Source organism: Festucalex cinctus, chromosome 5 (assembly GCF_051991245.1).
Source record: "Festucalex cinctus isolate MCC-2025b chromosome 5, RoL_Fcin_1.0, whole genome shotgun sequence".
Taxonomy (NCBI): Eukaryota; Metazoa; Chordata; class Actinopteri; order Syngnathiformes; family Syngnathidae; genus Festucalex; species Festucalex cinctus.
In genome coordinates, this window is record NC_135415.1 from 31,836,494 (window position 1) to 31,858,001 (window position 21,508).

Consider the following 21,508-nt stretch of genomic DNA (forward strand, 5'->3'; position numbering starts at 1 on the left):
ACACCTGAAAAAATGTCATGGTGATTTAACATAAACAAGCTTTATGTAGAGTTTGGTGTAGGAATTTAGAGTTCATATTTTGGGGTGGCGGGTGACTTCCACATTCTGAGCATGCAGGGTGAATTGCTTGTATTTCTATTTGCAATTCTGTCACGTTGCTGTGTTTGGGCCTGCATGTACTGCATGTGCTTGTATTTCCCCACTTTCCGTGGTGCGCGTTGGTGGGCGAAGTCTTCGGCACGGCACCTGCTTCTGATTACTCTCTGCTGGCTATTTAAGTGCAGCTGAAGCTGCAGGAAGGCACCGGATCAATTTCATTCCCGAGCGCCACCGTCCCAACATCTTTCTGTGTGCGTGTGTGTGGCTAGTCTGGTACTAGTTTCCTTTCACTAATGTATCTAACATTTGTTTTGTATTGTTACATGTCAATGACTTTTCTGTTTAGTGTTTCATTCCTTGTGTGGGTTCCAAGATCTATTATCCACTGTAGCTTCACTCATCTCAGTTTTTGTTCTCTTTGTTATTTACTTGCAGATTCAATTTGTTTTGCTTCCCTTCAGTCCAAGATGGATTAATTATGGAACATCAATTCTTCTAAAATATCAAGGACGGATAAGAACTCCACAAACATTTAATTCCAAATTAAATTTTGCGGCAGTTACTGTTTAAATGGTTTAGTTTGACGCATGTTATAATCACTTACGTGTCACACAAACTCTGACACCAGCAAGGGTGACATGAAAATATTTTCATAATTCTAATTCAATAATTGTAAATATAAATGAAAAGATTCTGAATTGTCTTAAAGTGCAATAAGTCAGGCCTTTCATAAATGTACGAAAATACTTTGAAATTCATGTGAACAGTAAATTTCAAGAAAACAGAAAGATACAAAAAATGGCCTTTCAAATTCTATTTTCTTATGGGGAAAAAAAGAGATTATTAAAAGAATGGCTTCATGGTTTTATGAATGGATATCAGGCTCGAAAAAAAGGAAAATCGATTCCATGTCAATTATTCGATTTGATCAAACCCGGTCCTATTTTATAGTAAAGGTTGAACATCAAAACACTGCCAGTGCAGTGCTGGAAAAAGTCGGCGTCCCTCAAAGTAAGACGAGACGACAGCATCCTCCAGGAATACTGTGACACACTTTAATGAATTCTAATAGTTTCTAGGCTTTGTCAATGACGAAGAAAGTAGGGAACCGTCAAGGACATGATCAATCATGGAATTAGCTGTCTGTGAATGTGCAGCTTTTTTCTTTTTTCTTTTTTCTTTTTTTTTAACAGCCACACATATTTCAAGTGTGCTACTAGATGCAAATATTCTCTGAACATGTCACACGTTAATTCCATTCAATTAGTCCAGAAAAGTAGCAACTAAAAATAAGTGGCGTCTTTTGACAACAACTGACAGAGCGGGAGGGAGGAAATGAAACAGACGAGGTGCCGTGGAGGTCTTTTTGTCAAATCATGGCAATTACTGCAGCGGAACGGACATGAACCCACTGCCTGACCACTTATTCACATTCATATGAAATGAGCCAGCAAATATTTAATCATAGAGGATTTAGGGGAGCTAACGTCAAAGTTCATCTTTGGTGAACAGGCTGACAGCCAGCGCAGCTCAGCTCACGCTGCAGGCAAATGGTTCCGCAAGTCGAGCCATAAATATTATTCGTATCCATCCTGGGACTCATTGTTGAATCGAGAGAAGAGTTGAGCAAGACAGCTCGACAGATCAACAGCTCACCCGGTGTTCACAGGGACACGATATCACTTGCGTGACTGACAGCATCTCAGTGAAAAAGTGATCAAAATGTGCATTTGTGTATGATTTTTGACATCTCAACATTCAACACGGAGAGACAAGAGATCTATATATAAAAAAATAAAAATACTGTTCAATGAATCTGTGATAACGGTGAAAGTAATTTGTAGAGACGAAAGCCTCGAGTGAATATTTTCATTTGCCCTGGAAAATTCATTTCATTTTCAACATAAAAATTGATATATCACTTGTAGAAATTCTATCAGTGGACTATGATTAGTTTGATAGAATCTGTTAAACGTTTATTATTAATATGTCTTAGTCGTCTATCTCTCTCTATAGCGTGATTCCAAACTAGCTAGCTCGCTAAAGATATAGATAGCTTTCTAGCTAGTGCTACGAGCTGTACTGTATCAGCAGATGTTCTTAATTCCTTCCTCTCTAAAACTGTTGTTGCCAAAAAGAAATTGTTTCACATTTGCCAAAACTTCAAAGCCCCCTGTGAAAACGAGACGCCAGATAATACTCCCTCCCTCTTTTGAAAGATTTCAGATTTGGTTGAAGTTGCAAGGCCACTTGAGAGCATCTACACTCCCCTTCAAAATGACATTAGCAGTGAGGGCAATTCCTTAACTTTTGCTGTAGTCGAAAAGCATTTGGGTTTAACTTCAAAAGGTGAACATGACACAAGAGATCAACATTTCAGCTTTTATTCCCACTGGATCTGATACGCAACTTACGAGATAAGAAAGCAAAAGTATTGGAACAGATACTCCAGCCTTGCTATTCTTCTTGCTCATGAGGTTTGCATTTTGGAGTGAAGCATCAGTTCTTTTGTTCATTTTTCATGGACTTGTCTCCTTGTCCCCTCTGGAGGTTGTTTTTAAGTTATTTTAGAGCTCTTGCTTTTATAGCTCTCAAAATGTTTCTGTTGTCAACTGCTTGTTGTTGTTTTCCCAGGTCTGTCCATTTGACATCTGTTACTTCGAGGTTTCTTTATTCTTTAGGGCAAATGGCTAAAAACGATGGCCAATGGCTTGACTTCATAGTCCATCTTCATTCCACTGCACATTGGCTTTTTTTTTTTTTTTTTTTATTGAAATAAAAGTAATCAACAGTTTGCATACTATGTTACATTCCTCTTCTTTGCAATTCATCTACGGGTTAACGTGCAGGGTTACTCTGGTATGATGACAATCTTTTCAAGCTGATAGATATCAGCTGTAAAGTCGGCGTCGCGCAGGCCGCTGATGAATGACTGTGGCATATAAGATGTCTTCAGCAGCAGAAGAGTTAAGAGCGCGGCTCCCGCAGCCTTGACCCTTTTCCGCACCCCGGAGACCGCCTCTCCACTCTCCTCGTATATTTGGCCAGCCAGCTCACATGATCATGTTTTATCAAATCAGATGAAAATGAAGATCGGATTTCTCTTTCAGAGGCAGCTCGCGTTATGTTTACGGCCATGTTCTTCACGTTCGCATAACCGAAATGAAGCAAATGGATTCTTCATTAAAAGCGCCACACAATGATTTAGTTGAGATCATTTCATATTGTAAAGTATTTCTGACATGTAAGCCCCGTGAGCTTGTAACACTAACTTGCTGTCACAGCCAAGCAATCTAAATCTTAACTGTGCTTTCAGTAAGACAAAGCACTTTGCCATCCAAAAAGAGCCGAAATGAACGGCGAGCAAACAGCTGGATGCCAAACGTGTGCGCAACAGACTCAAGTGGCTCACTGAGCGCAGATGTTTGCTCGACGGAGTGCATGACCCCTGAAACATGGCTGCTTCCCACAACAACAGGATCACAGTGCCAAAGTGCTTTCTTCTGCCTGGCAAACGTCGCCAAGGTACAGTTTGGACTTTTGGCTCCCCGCGTTCATGCGAGTCATTTTAATTCAACAAATGGTTGATCTCAGTGTGTGCCTGCATTAGTGTTTGGCTTGATGCCTGATATGCTTAATTACTGGTGGCCACTCAAAAGAAACGCATCCGTCACTGATTTTTGTGAGAACGTCTATATCGTGACACGCGGTAAAAAGCTTTTTTTCTCCCAAGCTTTGAAGGGCTTTTGCATTTATTTATTAAATCTGACTCCCAAACCGAAGATTAAGGAGACGTTTGCTGTAGACGGCATTCACCTCCACTTCAGAGTCTGTCATGCTAATTGTTATTCATCAGTAGAATATCCCGATCGTCTTCTCTAGCAAACACATAAATAGTTCCGTTTGTCACATTACCTCTTTCTAAACGACTTGATTGCTGAGATCTAAATGGGCCACTATTTGTAGTGTGCTGTTTTGCATTTTGGAGTTATTTGAGATTAATCATCCTCCTCAATGTGCATGATTGTGTATGTACATTACAAATCCCATGGAAGGTTGTGATTGTGACACTTTATTTGATTCTGACAGTTCTGCTCTCGAAGGAAAAAGAAAGGAAAATAGTCCAATCCGACGGTAAAATTGCATATATTTACATATTTTCCACAAGGACTCAACAATGGAGCGGAATGCCTACATCACAAAAACATGGCGTTGTTCATTCCCAGGAGTTGCTGACATGGTTTCTGCCCCAAATCCTTACATCAAAACTCCTCCAAATATTCGAAATAGGCCTTCAGCAGCTGCGGAGCCGATCCTGTCGAGGCCGCTTAAATGGGCGTGCTCGCACTGCGCCCGTATACTGACAAGATAAACAAGCAAAATGAAACATTTTTATTGTCTTGTTTCCAGACCGCAGTGCTCACGTAAAAAGCGGCTCCGCTGACGTCTTACGGTAGACGAGTGTGGCGACGAGCCTGCAAGCAAAGCTGGCTATTAAACGTATATGGAGGGAAAACAAAAGGCTTTTCTTTACTGCTAATGGACAGCCTGTCTGCAATTGTTCTCATCAAGCAATAATGCACGAGATGAACAGTTGTGTTTTGCGAGTTTTGAAAGCAACACACGTGATGTCTTCCTAAATTCAGATGGCGCTCCGACAATGATTCCAATGTTCAACCCACGTTGCACCGCAGCCATCCAGCCTGAGGGTAATTCAAACATTCGCCAGTGCGGAGGCTGAACAAATCACAGACAGACGATATGAAGCTTAAAAATTAAAGCCAGGATGGCAAGGAGAAGAGCTCATTGTAATCCCGATAATACTCAATGGTCCATTAAGATGGCTGCTGACCTTTTACACGGAAAGAGGTAAGTTAAAGGCTCTAAAAATAATGTAATCCTCCTCTTTGACCGCTGCACTGAAGCATTAAGCTACAGCTTTGTAATAGAGTGATTGACGGTCAGGTTGCCTTTCTATTATACAGCAATTTGTAACTGACATGGGCGATCTTCATTACGGCTGTTCGATGAAGCCACGGCCGAAAGGCAGAAAAATGACCTGTTCCAAAAAAAACAACAAAAAAACAGGATCAGTTGACCAGTCAATATCAATTGCTGCAAATATCCTTTCAGGAAGAAAAGCCGAAAATAGAATCCTCAAGAGTCTCTTGCCCCTTCAGTGACTGCTGCCCGCCCCATAGCACCGCCGCCCTCGCTCCACATAGATGCCCATTTGACAAACAATCACTTGAATCGAGCCTCTTAAACGGCTTTATAAAAGAAGCAATTATTCTGCAGCCCGGGCTCCATCAGTGGCAGATCAAATGATGTCTTCCACTATTCACCATGAACAAAGCTCCTCATTCATGGCCCGACAGAATATTAGCACTTTTATCCAAAGAGACCTTTTGGCCCCTTTTCCTCTCCCCCACCTGAACTGGATTGGGCTTTAATTAAAAGCAAATTCTCCGAGCTCAGTTATGCTGCAAATGGCAGGCCTCTCTGCTCAAGTGGACTTAAGAGGGGCTTGCAGAGGGTCTCGGCAAATGTTTGTTTGGTCAGACGGACGAGGAAGGAGTTGGAGAAAGGAAATGCCTCTGCAAGGAACTTTGTTGTGGTACGGGTCAACCAGTGTTGCCACAAATGACTTCAAAGGTGCCCCATGCAAGATTAGACTCAAATTTGAGTGTTAAAATAAGCATATTTTTCACCCGCACTTGTTTTAAGAATTGTATCATGGACACGTTTGTGGCGCAATGACTCTTGCTCCTATTTTTCTGTAAAAGGAAAAGCGTTCGGGCCGGAAACTTTAGCTTTTGCTCTGAGCATGACGTCATGCGCGCGCACGCTAGTGTCCCTGTTAGCTCTCGCGATTGTTCACGCAACTTCACGGACTGGACAGCTCATTCAAACTGGATTTAAAGAGACCTGCACACTTTTTTTTTTTTTTTTTTAACTTGACATATTTAACTCTTCATGTTGTACTGGCAAAACTCAACATTTATAACAATACAGTTCAGGGACCTCCTACACTTACAATTTGGTGACTTCCCTTTAAGCTTGTACTGCGAGTTTTTGTTTTTTTAACATCGTGTTATTGAAGCTCCATAACCAGACAATACATTTAACTTGATCATTCTTGATTTAGCTGACATAAAGTCAAAATACTGACTGTACTTGCAACTTGAAAACACGATTAAGTCTCTCTTGACTCCTTCCTCCATTGCTGTTTATGGACACGTGAGTCGTCAATGTGCTGAAAACGACGATGTTGCTCCTTCAGATGAACTGAAAACTCACACAATGCCTTCCTCCATATTCAAGCTGTAAATACCAGTTTCCCATTCTTCTGTATTCTAAAATGTATATTTGTACTCGTGATTTCTACTGCTTGTGGTAGTACGCTGTCAAACACTGATGTTACTTGCTTCCATTTTTCAAAGTAACTTTTGATGACATTAGAAGAGTAACTCATGTCTGATTACTTGACTGGGAAAAGTCAATAAGTGTTAGAATAGTTGTTACATGAAAATGTCCATATTTTGGACCGGTATCACTGGTTTCAACTCTGAATCGTAAGTTTAAACTGTACAAAGTCAACCAACAAATAGATTTAGTTAATACAAAGTATGCGAAGACATGACTGTTTTGCTCAGTCGAATGCAGAATTATGCACTTTCTTTCCAAACTGTAATCTCTGCATTATTACAGTGCGGTTTAAAAAAAAAAAAAAAGGGGTGACCTTATTTTTCATACCGAAACAAATGTGAACCAAACACGAAGCTTTTGGAAGAGTTGTTGAAACATTTGGAGGCAAAAATAGACAATTACTGTACTTTTTGACTTCTCTGCTCATCTTTGAATGCAGCACAAGCTCAAGATCTGTTTGAACAACCGTCCGTGCTCACTGACAAACTGCTGCAAGTTCACAAAGCCAAGACATGTAGACCAGCTTATATCATCATCTGCACAAGTATGCTCTTCTTCTTTCTTTCTTTCTTTCTTTTTTTTTTAAAGCACAAACAGACATTCTGGAAGATTTAGAAGCTATTTGGCAGCTCAGTTTTTGGCTGGGAGAACAATTTATTTATTTATTTTTTAATTCTGGAAGGCATATTGAGAGAGGGAGAGAATATGTTTACAAATGTCACCATGTCTTGCATACTCCTCTCACGACCTCCGATACGCCTGGCAATCAGCGAACAAACGTTCATGGTCAACATCGTAACAGAAAAAATCCTTCCTGAGAATAGAAACGGCTTGTTACAATCGCGTAGCCTCAACGTTGTGGGGGAAAGAATTCTCAGAGGGAGATGTATCACATGACCCCCCCGCCCTTACTCAGTTTGGCCAGTGAGAAGAAGGGGGGGGAAAGAAAAAAAAAAAGCAGCCTCATGCTCCTTGGCGCGGGGAGACAAAAATCCGGCTCGAGCTCCAAGGTGATGGAGCAGCCACTCGGCTGGAGAGTCTTGAAGGAGGCGGCCGAATCCTCCAGCGCCGTCCTTGTGCATTCGGCCCTTTCCTTGGAGAGGAATGAAATGAAGCTCCCACCATTTGGAGCACATGAGCGGGAGGTAGAGTGCCACGTAAGCAGCGGAGACGGCGGCGCGGCGGCGAAACGAAAAGGTGTGGAGATGAGGCTTGTTGCGTTCAAAGCGATCGCTATTGACTAAACCGCACTTGGCGCTCGCACGGGTCATTTCTCGATCTGTTTAGTAACCGCCGCCGTGAGTGCAGAAGCTCCTCTTAAACAGCTGAATCCATTTCCAAGTTGATTTAAAAAAAAAAAAAAATAAATCATTGCAAATGGCTGTTTTGCTTTGCTGAGCTAGTGCGGTTTGACAGCCAATTTTTTGGTTGTTGTTGAGCAGCATTTGAGAATCAGATCAATTAAGCAGAGGATTGAAGTCGTTAATAAAGATGATGTCTGGGGGGGGGGGGGGTCCCTAATCCTAAACGCCGCACGCTAGGATCACTTCAGACAATACGAGATCATTAAACAGCAGGCTGTTGTCTCTGCGTGAAGCACACTTAGCAGTTGGCTTTAATTAAACACTTGAGTAGTCTTTATTTTCAAGGAAATCACCATTTTGGCGAGGACCTGTTGCATCTTCGCTAACTCTTTGTTTACCTTCCGTCTTGGTGGTTGTCTAAAAAGCAAAGCGCGCGCGAGGCGTTGAAGGAAGCCTGAAAACAGAATCATCCAAATTTCAACACTTTTAACGCTTGCATAAATGCAGTTGCCTCAGGTTGTTTGCTTGCTTTACAACATTTGCAGATTGCAGCCACATTCTACAAATCAAATATTTCAAGATTAGCCTCATCATAGAGGCTAAATACATGAAAAAACATGATTCTTAGGTCATAAGGTCTCGGGATCTTCCATTAGCATTTGTATGAAATTCTTGTTGTAAATTGGCTTCTCACATTAAAGCCACATTTTTAAACCTTCATTTTGCATCATAAATTGGAAATTGAATTGCATTTCTGCTTGTCACCTCAATTCCAATTCAATAATTGAATTGGAATTGAGGGGTCATTTTCGATTCAATTCTGGATCTTGTACATTCCTGTCCGATACCAAGTGCCAATAGTAGACTCATTTTGACACATAATAATAATCATAAAAAACTGGCAGATCATTTGAATTAAGACCTATAAATCCCAATAGGGTGGTCCCTCACTACTTTGCCGTTCACTCATCGTGGATTCGTCATATCGTGGATTTGTATTCTTCTATTACAGGGTTTATCTTGGGTTGTACCACGGATTTTTCAGAGATGATCGTTATGGCTGCCTCCAAAAAACAGGAAAAAAAGAAGAAGATTTTTTACGTTTTTGACTTTGCGGGTGGGCATGGAGCCTAAAACCCACAGAAATGCATGAAATATAAGGCAATCTTCTTTTCTTCTTCGACCACAAACGTCCGCCGTCACAAGTGCCCGTACCTTGAAATAAGGTCCGATACTGGTATTGATACTCGCCCATCCCAGACTAAAAACTGTTGAGCAGAATAATAGTACCAATCCGACCAGCCAAGCTGCTGCTATTATTTCCTTTTAATAAGCAGAAAGAAGGGCTGGCATGAGAGCCGCCAGCTCGTCTGTCACTCGGCGCCGCGCACGAGCCAGCACGACGGCACGCATTTGTTTGAGGAACGAGCGTGTGCGTCGGGCAAAATGTGAAGTGAAGCACGCAAATCAGCTTGTGAAGGTCGAGCAGCACCAGAGGCCACTTGTCAACATATCTTTTCCAATTAAAAAGAATCATCATTAGAAGCCCCCGCTGCATGTTCATCCTATTTTTAGTCAACTGTTGATGTTGTCATGTTACATGGGACAGGAAATGCATTCCAGAGTTTGTTTGCTTGGTTTTTTTTTGAAAGCCACAGTTTCTTGATTAAAGATGTGCAAATGCGCTCTTACAGGAAGACCTTTTGCGGTGCACTCGGATGTGGAAGGGGACCTCAAGGTGGAAGCAGAAAGTGAGCACATGCAGCCGAAGCGAGGGGAAATTGAGAAAGGGTCACTTCTGCAATGATGGCAAGCGCTTGGTGGCGATGAAACGCGCCTTTGTACCATGTCGAGGTAAAATGGGCAAAGCGTCTGGGGATTTGGGCTCTCTGACAGCTGCCTACTTTGAGCCGGCAGGAAGGAGCGAGCCTCGCTGCCGCAGCCGCTGCTCCGATGAATAAAATATGACGAGCGCACACAGTGGCGGCTCACCGTTGCTCTGATGCAACTCGGAACAACATCTCAAAAGCAAACAAAAAAAAGAAAAAGACGACGCGTGAGCGTGTTTGCCAGATAGAAACGCTGTTAAAGATTGATCGTATGGATGAGGAAGTTGACTTTTTCAAAGAAAACATCCAACAAGACGCTTCTCTGTTGATTTTTCCCATTTTGTTAGAGGACAGCGCGATTGTTGAATTTTTTAAATACTGTTTTTTAAAATATATTTATAAAGGAGACGAAGATAAAAGCTCTGAAAATAGAAAGCGTCTTGCTACTGCCAATTCTCCAACCCTCAAACATGAATTTGCTCCCTTTTCCAAGCTAGGAAGACTCGTCGATTTCGACACGACCAGCTTCAGAAAGCAGCTCGACGCTGACCCTCACCCAAAAGAAAAATACTGCATATATCACTCAAAACGACAACATTTTATAGGCTACCAAAACATCATCACTTACTGCACATTTTCACTATCTGACAATTATGAAAATGAAGCTATAGCACTAGTGGTAAAAACACAAATATTTCACTTTATGGACAACATAAACACACCTAACATAAGGCCGCAACATTAGGAACCAGTTCTCATTCTTATCATAACACATAAATATTTATGAATATACAGCAATTCTGTAGAGTTCTGACTAGGAGGGGGAAAAAATCCAGAGTCCATAACAGATGTACATTTTTCTGACTTGAGGATTTTAACTTTTAAATTGAGAATATTCTTATTTCTGCCAGTGTGGGCGTGGTCAACAATAGTGTGCTGTTGTTGCAAGAATCAAGAAGCATAAACCCAGTTGCCTCAAGTCAACCTTTGCGGATTACCGTGACCTGGATGGCTGAGAATCGACACAGACAGCCCAGTGAATCGTAATCAAATCCAATTATGAGATTGTCGTCACGAGTTGTGACTGAGGCTGTCAACGAGGTATTTATGTTGTTATTTTTTGGGATGTGGATGTTTTCACCTAAGGATTGTCCCATTCAAATACTGGTCAGATGCCTAATATGATATTTGTCTGATTTGAACAAAATTAGCTGGTGTGCGTTTGGCTGTAATCCGGATCCAGAATTAGAAAATCCCTTTTTACATTTCAAATCACTCTCGAATGTCAGCACGTCAAGCTGCAATTTGTTGCGCTTGTGACAACTTTGGGGGAAGAGCCAAAAGAAAACAGGAACGTGTACATCCCGACCTAAAAATGATTGTCCAGCCAAATCAGTTCCCATATTGATTTTGCGGGTGACTTGTGTTTCAGCTTGGGCTGAGGTCTGTGTTCTTGTTATCTGCGAAAGGCACAAGTCTGCCGCTGAGTGTACCGGAGATAAAATAACGCTCAACAAACAGAAAATAGGCAGGCCAGAAATAGAAAAGTGGCATGAATGGAGAAACGACTGACACCTGAAATTGCCACGGGAAGAAAACAAGCCAAGAAAAAAGAATTCCATGACGGTGCTCAAAAGAAGCGCAACTCCCACCTAGCCAAGCGTCGGTTCCGCGAAGGTCCGTGCAGCCGCACCACACGAGCCAAAGCGGTGTGCCTTTTGGCCTCGGTGTAAAGCGCGCGGCCGGCCGACGAGCGGGTTGACTCGGGGGTCAGTGAAGCGACGAGCGGCGAGCTTGAGCTCAGCCGTCGCCGCCGGCGGCCCGGGGAAGACGTCTGCTCGCTCACCCGGACAGCCGAGCCGATGAGAGCTGACAATGTGGCAATGTGCTCTTGGCTGACCAGGTGTGCTTCATTTACTCCATGTTCCAAACATCAGCACCAGCCCGAGCAGTTTAACTGACAGATGGAGAATGTTAAGGCGGCGGAGGAGCTCATGCGTGCGCTGTGCTTACAAGCAGATCCTCAAAAGTAGCTGATCGACTTTAGGCGCTCATCCCGCTTGATGCTGCCAGCCGAGCAAATGATCAGAGCAACATGTAACGCCAAAGCCACAAGTAACAAGTCCTTACTTGAAGAGCACAGAAAAAGAAAAGCCCCCCATTTCTCTTGCGCATCTTTGCTAATGGAATACGAAAATGCAGCCTTCAACTTTCAGGACTATCGGGACAAGGTTGCCAACTTTCTCATCCCAAAAATAAGGGACAGGTGCACATCAGTGTATATTCCGATTACATTCCAAATGCGCAAAGTTTGTACATTTTCTTTCATCCTTACTTATGTAACCTCATACAAAACCTCAAAAAACACAATTTGCCTCTTTACCTAAAAAAAAAAAAAAGCAATGCAAAAGAGGAACGTGACTCACCACATTTGCTTTTTCCATGGAGACTTTTCTTTTTTACAGGTTTTGTCAATTCTGTCTTCCTAACCGACCGGACAACACTACACAATATTATTATTATTATTATTATTGTTATTATTTTCTAGCTACTTACGCAGTACAACAAATGCACGTGACGATTCCTGATGCCTGCGATTGGCTGACAGGTGACGTATTATAGTGTAGGCGACACGAAGCTGTGACGAAACCAGGAAGTGCCCCTCTCCCTCTCTAGTTGCCTCCCTGACCTTGCAAGATCTCCACATAACGTCACACCCAGCGACTCATTTTAACTTCCTTGTCACTTGTCAACCTACCGTGGTCCCAAAATGGCAAAGATGCCGTTTGCTGCATTTGGTGTAAGAATGAGGTTTATGCCACGGAAGAGGCGGGACTGTTTTTGCACATCAGCTTTGGTTCCCGTTCGGTTTGCGACATGGGTTGCGTCAAAATACTTGTGCTTTCGACTTTGTGCTGCTCGGTTGCGCGCTCGCAACCCGGACCGGAACCAAACTCGTGCAAAATCACGGACGTCGGAAGCCCCGCCTCTTCCATGGCATATGCCCCATTGAGAATTATTTCATGGGACTTTTGACAAATACGGGACAGTCGGCAAGCCTACTAGCACACAACGTCAATATGCATTTAGCATGGCTTCTCGACGTTCCTTTATTAGCATTTTTCATAAATGTAGCTTATTCTGCGCCACATTGGCAATGATTACTGACTTTGAAGTGACATTTTTAGGCGTACTATCGTCACCAACTGAAGCTGCTGCAAACGAGCCGTTTGTGTGTAAGTAGCCTAGCGCTCGCTCTTCTTTTTCATTGACTTTCTTTTGGCCATTGTATCGTCGTTTGATTCTCACCTTTTCTATTCAACATCATAAAATGTATCGCAAATTGTCCATTTTGACCTGCAAACTGTTTGCTTGAGATGAAACTTTATGTCCTATCGGACGGGGCGTTGGTGCCTTGCTCAGCCAACCCTAAACCGCCATCTCTCACCACCAACAAGTCCCATTTGTCTATCCCGACGTGGCTTGTGAAACTGCCACCTTCCGTTCCTCCAGCAATACACAAAGTGAGCCACTGCCACACATGACAACGATTCATAATGAGCACTACAAAGACAAGCCTCAGAACGTGAAAAGTTTGAGGAGAACCTTCAAGGAAGCACACAAATCCAAAGCCGACCCCACTCGATAAAAACCTGGAAAAGATGTTGATGCAAATCACAGAAAGGACAAAAATAGCAGGCTTAACAACAGATAAATAAATCCACAATGCAAAATGATCCACAGCCGATCACCTGGGCAGCCCCCAACACTTCCCACCTCCCAGTCTGCCTGTCCACATGCAGTTATTTTGCCTCCCAAAAGGTTCATCGTTATCACTGCACAGTGTTCTTTTTTTTCCCTCCGTGCTTCATACTGTTCATGTCTGAGTGTTCAGAGGGCGGCACTGAGATCGACTCGGGCCGGTCCGTATGGACTGTGCAGAACTCGTGTCCGCAAGTATTTCAGTGCCATTCCGGCCAGAAATGACGCAACACCGAGCCAAGAGTTGACCGACGGGGATGAACGAGCATTGTGGGGAGCTTGCAAACAATACAATATTTCTATTACAGTGGATGCTTGCCTTGCTCACATTATTATTAAAGGTCTTATGTGCTCACTTTCACTCAAATGATGATTTCTATTTTGATTAGTTCTCATGGGAGAACTTTACAGATTGTGTTATACGAAAGGTTATTGTGTTTTATGGCACCACTCTTGCTGAAAACAAACTACATGATGGTCTGACATGGCCATTGACACCCTTTATCACTCTCCGGCCACCTCACAACTGCAGGAAAATTTTGATCTCGATGATTTTTCTGCCTTGTCCACATTAATGCAGAATTCCTAGACCACGTCATACTCTGCCACAAGTTATTTCTATTGACTGTATATTTGAAAAATCAACATCCAATTGATGTGAATTAACAAACAATATCTATCAAAATGACTACTTTCACATCACAGCACGCCAAAAAAATGGCAAAGAAATCATTGTTGAACATACAATCCAGAGTCATAAATGCGCATATCCAGAAGCATGTCCGACACTGTTCATGCACACAGTAAGAAACAGTGAAAAGCAATATTTAGAATTGTGAAGAAGAAATACAAAAATGAGCAGTTAACTTTATAAAAGTAATCATAGTTACGCATTACTTGATTGAAAAGGTAACTGAGTTAGTAATTGAATTACTTCATAATAAAAGTAACTCGTTGCCAGGTAAAATAATTATTTGGACTACTTCAAATCATTTGTATTTTTTTAATTTTTTAAAATGTTATATTATTATTATTATTATCATTACACAAGGAATTAAAATCATGTAAGGCATTTCAAATATGAGGAAAATAATGAGTTTGATTACTCCGTTGATGAAAAATGACGGCGTTATTCCCAACATTGAAAATGAGTGAGCCGTTGTGCTTTTTGCGATTTGAATCAAGCAGCCGCTTGGAACAAATTCAGTTCAACTCGCAGAGATTCTCTGTACTAACATCACAAGACTTGACGACAGACGGACTTTTCATTATTAGCAGACACATACAGGATCCGTTTTCACTTCTGACCAAACATGCTTTCTTGCCAGATCTTGAACCCATGTGAAGACGCCGATCATCTCATTTTCCAGTTTGCCGGTGTGAGGGAGGCGCAGATTGGCGGATTCGCATCTTGATTTCGCCAACTTGCCCATTTCACAGCAAGCTGACAAATTTCTCCAGCTAGTGTGACAGCCCAATTAGGGCCCAGAAGACTGAAGGGAGATCTGAAGCTGTCAGAGGCTTGCGCTGGACTACGGAATGGGGGCGGGGGGGCTGTTGGGGTGATTCGTGCCGTCTGATTCTTTGTCACACTGCGGCTCCTTCTGCTGTACTCTTCAGACGGGACTTGTCAACATCCGCTGTCGTCCTCTTTCGAGCAAAAACACGGAGCTGTCGAAATACGGACGGATGCGTTTTCATAGATCAACGGTCGCCGCCTCGTGTCGGTCTCAAAGCTGAGGAAGCACCATTTGGCTCCTCCCTTTTATGGAGGCTCTCATATCTACTCTTTAAAAAATGCAGTACATTCAAGGTTAAATAGGTTCTCCCTCGAGAAACATCCTAAAATAATGTGGAAATTCGTTTTGATTGAATCTTTTTTGATTCAGTGAATGCTCATAGATCAGCATTTACATCTAGTGTGCATCCAAAAAACAAAACAAAAACGTGCGCTCTTTAATTCGTCTGCTGGTTTTCATCGTGCTTAACAGCAGCCCCATTTCTCAGCGGATTCAAATGTGATCATCGACGTGCGCCTCGCTCAGAACAGCTTATTACTTTTCTGAACCCAAATACGTACTTTTCTGTTCCCAAACATTTCTTCAATGACGCAAGTCGAGAAGCGATAATGGCGACAACTTGATGTCAAAACATCACCTCGTAGGGGTAAGTAATAAGCCCACAGGGGCCATTTTTACATGATATCGAGGGACCGCCATGAAATGTGATGCATTGTATGTGCATCTTAATTCTCTTTCTTTTCTTCAGCTCAGTAACAGTCGGGAAGTGCAGTTCCGAGTGTTCTCATGTTTGGCCGCTATTTTTGAAGAAAGCGCATTAGCCAAAGACAAATGAGTCTTGAACTAAGTGGCAACATTTGGTGGCCCGACTTTCTGACTGGGGAGTTGCTTAACCAAATGGTTATTCAAGGAATTTGCTGTTGCCAGGATGGAGCAGCAGGAACACAGAACACAGCCCAGCAGTTTCACACCAACAAAGGCCTTTTTGTCAAGCAGGGAACCCATTGAAGAAAGGGGGGGGGGGGGGTTGCTGGAGGTGAGCAATTACAGTGTGATGTGCTAATCTGAGCAACTGGCATCGTCTCAAGGTCATCTGCCGAACACAGCGGCTGTGTCACTTTACATGCAGCGGTCGCCCACTTTTCTTTGGCACCTTTTTCCATTTGCTCAATTACGAGCCCACCTCCTCCTCTCACCTCGTTCGCACACAAACAGACAAAATCAGCTCGACTGCACCCTTCAAATGACCTTTTGCTATCTGTTTTGTTTTTTGTTTTGTTTTTTAAATCTACCTTTGAAAGAAACAACTAAGACGATAAAAGCGAAATCGAGTTTTTGAAACAGAGCTCAAATTCAACCTACTGTTTGGTTTGTATTCATTTATTTGCTTTAGCGGACCAGATATCACATGACTGATATCGCGGCTTTCCTCATTTGTTAATACTTCATATCACACTTGTTTGGCTGCGGTCAACATCTCCAGATGAACAACGTGCTTATGATTGTGTTTGTAGATTGCAATGGTGGAGAAGTGTGAATAGTATTTCACCCTCATGAAGCCAAATAAGGCAATATGAGAAAAGCAGTGCACACCTCCACAATAAGGAACATTGTAAAAATGACTCATTCCATAAAAGCGACTGTGAATAAAAGAGGTCAATGAATTTGCTTTTTGGCACTTGATGGACAAAAGGCTGTTATGTTGCGCCATCGTTGTAATATTTGTCTCCCTGCAAGTCTTGAAAAGGCCGCGCGGCAGCAGATGATGCTTCGGTGCTGCACACGCATGATCTTCTCTTCACATCAGACCTGACAGAATAAGACAACATGTGCGCCCTCAGCGGGATGCGACGTTTCGACGTTCGGGCATTTTTGCCAACTCAAAGTGAACCCGACTGACATGAGGATCCAAAAGAAAACTCCAACTTTGCTTCCCGTTATTTTTCTTCCATCCATTTTCTTGACCGGGGGGTGCTGGAGCCTATCTCAGCTGGCTTTGGGCATTAGGCGGGGCACACCCCCAACTGGTTGCCAGCCAATCGCAGCCTTGATTTTTCTTGCTACGTCAAGAAATACCGATTTCCCACTAGGAATTAGGATTAACGAGTAATGATTCAAAGTCAATTATACTCCATAATTAGTTACAGTGGGAGCCAGAGGCAAAATCCATACTTCGACTTACTTCTAAAAAAGACCACTGGAAATTGGGATGGGCGTTTGACTAAGGACTTGTTTGCACAAGAACAATGCAGTCAAAACAAGTTTTTTTTCTTTCACACCATTTGTAAAACAAAAGAAACAAAAAAATCCCCATTCTGAGAGTGTGAAATTTGAATACCGTGCGCGTACCACATGCACACGCACCAACTGCTTGTGCTCTCTTTTGCATCAAAGTGTATTTTGAAAACTCTTCTTATGGAGCGTATATTTCTGTTGAGATAAACGAGTAACAAGTGGCCAAATTCGTTTTTATTAGAAACCCTCTACTGCAAACAGACGCTACTTTTCTTGAATAATGAGGAATGGCAATCACAGTATTCATTCTTTTTTTCATATTTAACTGATAGAATGAGAGAATGTCTCGAAACATTTTGAACTACTGTAACTACCAGTGTCATATTGAGAAAAATATTGTTGTCGAAAGACGTTGAGTCAGAGTAGTATTGTCTTTTTCCCATTTGTTCATAAATATTTTGGATATAATATATAATTTAAAAAATGATTACATCATAATAATAATGATGATGATTAGAGGTGTGCAAAATTTCCGATTCTTAGATTATTCACGATTCGGCCGTGCAACAATCGAGAACGATTCACAAATGTCCAAATTCCGATTATATAAATATGCCAAGGGAAGCGAAACGAGCGAAAAGTACGCGGAACAGAAACGCAGTAGCGCGCGCGGTCTTCGGGACGCTTTTTGGGACGGACCGAGAGTACACATCCACAACTCACGCCTCGACATTCAAAACAACAACAAGCATGGCTGAGCTGACCAACCCACCTCTTCGTGAGATCAGACCTGCTCCGAAAAGGCAAACAACTTCAGGCGGAAGTATCAGCTAGCTGGCTGCAGTGCGTCGGTTAGCGTTCTACAGGGCGCCGCGCAGTGATACGAACGAACGAACAGAAAAGTAGTGGCTGGCGGTAATGGCGTCTGACTTTATTCAGAAAAGAGTATTGTGGTGGAAATGTATCACGCTTTTGAAAACAAATAGTTTTTAGAAGAAAAACGCTTTATTTCCGAGACCCCAGCCAGCTTGCTGGACTATTTTCCTCTCGTCCAACGCCGAAGTCAGCGCTGATCGCACACACGGGAGGTGAGGATCAAATTGAGATTCATGTTAAAAAAGCCGAACGATCCCATTAATGTTTACACGTTCATGTTTACACAAGTTAAAAAGCAGAAAAGCACTTGAGGTTTTTTTTTTTTTGTACCTCTGAGAAACTTTAATGTTTACATGTTCATCTTTACACAACTTAAATAGCAGGAAAGCACTTTTTTTTTTTTTTGGCATTTGTATTGAAGTAGTAGTTCACATTGTCTTTCATTTATATCTCAGTGCACTTTTGAGTGGATAAAAATAATATATTTTTGCTCAATGCTATGTTTTATTCTGTTGAAGACTGAATATACTTAAAAGCTGTTGTTACAGAATGAGGACTTGAGTATTTTATTTACTGTTTTGAACTGTTAACGTGATACTGAAATAGTAGTTTATTTAGGCCTGAGAGGACTTTTGTACTATTTTTGTAACTAATGTACGAAACATTAAAAGCGCCAAAATACATTGTTTTTTTTCTGCTGCCTGGGGGGAAATCAATAATCGTTTTATAATCGAATCGTCGCCTCTGAATCGTAATCGCAATCGAATCGTGAGGTGCCCCAAGATTCCCACCTCTAATGATGATGATGATTAGTATTAGTAGTCGTAGTAAAAGAACACCGAAATGTTCAGCAGTGATGTATTTGACACATCTGAAACATATACCAAGCGATTATCATCTTGCCAGACTTGGTATTTCCCTCGCAACTGTGACGGCAGAGATGATCTGGAAGTGTTTCCTGTTCAAAAAGAAGAAGAAAAAGACAAGAAAAGGTCCAGTGTTGTGATGAATCCTTCCATAAGCTGCAAATGTGTCTTGCAGCAAGTTTGACCCTCTCCTTGGATCTGTGCAGAGATAACTGGAAGATGATCCTCAAACCAGTTCCAGTGGAACGTTTCATTCAGACGACGAATGTGACATTGTGCTTTTTTGCACGTCTGACATGATCAAGCGTCTGAGAGGTTCCGTGCGTCACTTTCATGCCAGCCAGGCTATTTCCGGACTGGATCTCCACATCGCTATTCTGCATCAGGAGCCGACACGCCGTCCGGCAGACGCGCAAGTCGAACGGCACCTTTGCGGCGTCACCGTGACGGCGAGCGCGGCAAAGCAAAGTCTCATTCTTGTCGGCTCCTGCGGCCATCTTCAAAGGCCGCCGGCCATCGCATACGATCCGCAGCACGTCGCCGAGAGGATGAAAAGATAAGCTGGAGGAATTCAAAGGCTTCACACGCGAGGCTTCAGGTCTGTGACGAGTGCGTCTCGGCTTCTCCTCTGCGGCGCAAGCCGAGCGCCGATTCAACGCCAAACGTGCCGCCCAATTGTTGAGGGCGCCGTAGCGATTCACAGCGGCGGCGGGAACAGCTCGCTCTCATTCTTGGGCGCACAAATATGAATTGCTGGGAGTTGGCATATTTCTCTGACGCTGGCTCGATCCAGCGGTGCAATTCATGTGATTTGACTTTTTCCAATGAGTAATAATGCCATAATGGGATTCAAAGTTCCATTAGCGAGGTGTTACGGCACCGGGCAACAAGGAGGAGAGCGACGGTTTCTGTGACAGCCTCACACTCCCGCTATTGATCGATTGGGCCGGGCCCGGACGCCGAAGCGCCGTGTCGCCGCCGGCATAACGAGGGCGATGCCGCTTATTTGCTGGCGTGCCCGATGCTGAACGCGCAGCAGCGTGACTGACCAATTAGTTGCCATTCATCAGACCCTTTCAACGCTCCTGCAATCTTTCTTCTCGTCAGCGGAAAGCTGACGAGCTTCTTGCCTTTCGCACAAAGCGCCGAGCGCGTCCTTCCATGTGGTGATCCGCAGTGTAGCAAGGCCATCTGAAAGAATGAATGGGAGGGCGGGCGCATACTGCGGAATGTGCAGACCTTCACTCATTCAAATCATGAACAAGATTCTGTGTGCTGTTCTCATGTGCTCAGGTGAGGTTGAGGTCATGTCACATGTCAGATGATGACATCGTCAATAAAGCTCGAAATGTAAACGTTGGCATCCGGTTGGTTTCAATCAAATAAATCTTCATGGAAATGTCATGAAGCAACTTTAAGATGTCATTCCAAAGAGTTCTTTTTAATTTTTGAGGTACAAACCCCAATTCCAGTGAATTTGGGGCATTGTAAAAAGACCAATAAAATCAAATATGTTGTTTTGAATTTGCTGCCTGCAACTTCTTCCAAAAAAAAGCTGAGACACAGAAGTTACGAAATGCTCCAAGAAGCAGCTGTTTGTCGCATTCCATCAGTCGGTGACTTGAAAGCAAGCAAGTGTTACGATTAGCGATGAAATGGAGTCTCGCCAAAGTCTTGGTTGGTCACAACCACTTTGTGAACAACTCCATGAGCAAATAGTCCACAATGTTTCTCAACATACAATTCCAAAGAATTTCAGAATTTCATCATCTCCAGTCCACAACATAACCAAAACATTTGGAATATCTCGGTAAATCTCTGCACGTCAGCAGCAAGGCCAAAAAACACGACTGAATGGTGGTGACTTTTGAAAGCAGCATTGTGTAAAGAATAATAATAATATTGCCACATGGGCTCAGAAACACGACTTCCGACATCTGTTGTGAGTCAACACAGTTTGTCGGTACATCTACAAATGCGAGCTTCAACAGCGCCATGCAATGCGCAAGCCGGAGATCAACAGAAACAAAGCGGGCTTCTCCTGAGATCGACTGATGCCAAGTGGAAAGTGAGGTGCAAACTTAGTGGGAAAAAACAGCATCTGTGACTCCAGCATTAACGCCGAAAGGCCCATATTACGTTTTGGATCAATACAAGCTGGGGATCAATGTATTGAAAAGCGAATGAAATTCCGATATACTGGTTGCCATGGATGCAAATGACGCCGCTTGTGTTCGATCTGACTGCAGCTTGTCCAAAATGCTGCTGCTCGGCTCCCAACTGGTGTCCGAAAGAGGGAGCACAAAACTGGCCTCTCTTCATTGGCTGCCCTTGAAATTTAGGCTCCATGTTGACATTCTTTTATTTGTTTTGAAATCTCTAAATGTTCTTACCTCGCTGAGCTCTTGCCCAATTACTCACCAGGTCAGCAGAGCAGACTCAATTGGAGGCACCGAAGGCAAAGCGGAGGCTTAGCGGGGATGGAAGCTTTGCAGTTGCCGCTGCCTCCCTTTGGAACGACCTTCCATAAATTATGAAATTAGAAATGATGTCTGCTTTTAAAACCCGAAAGTCTTAATTGCCATTCG

At 42.8% G+C, this 21,508-nt stretch overlaps 1 protein-coding gene and 1 long non-coding RNA gene across 2 annotated transcripts in view; one reads left to right on the forward strand and one right to left on the reverse strand.

The window, feature by feature from the left end:
* The window catches only part of wscd2 (WSC domain containing 2), a 52,095-nt gene that overhangs the window by 27,432 nt on the left and 3,155 nt on the right, over positions 1-21,508 (reverse strand). The gene's annotated exons all lie outside the window — the stretch shown is intronic.
* Positions 7,528-9,935, forward strand: LOC144019179 (uncharacterized). The gene is made up of 2 exons (XR_013283603.1): positions 7,528-7,725; positions 9,527-9,935. It is a non-coding gene; the product is annotated as an uncharacterized LOC144019179 (long non-coding RNA).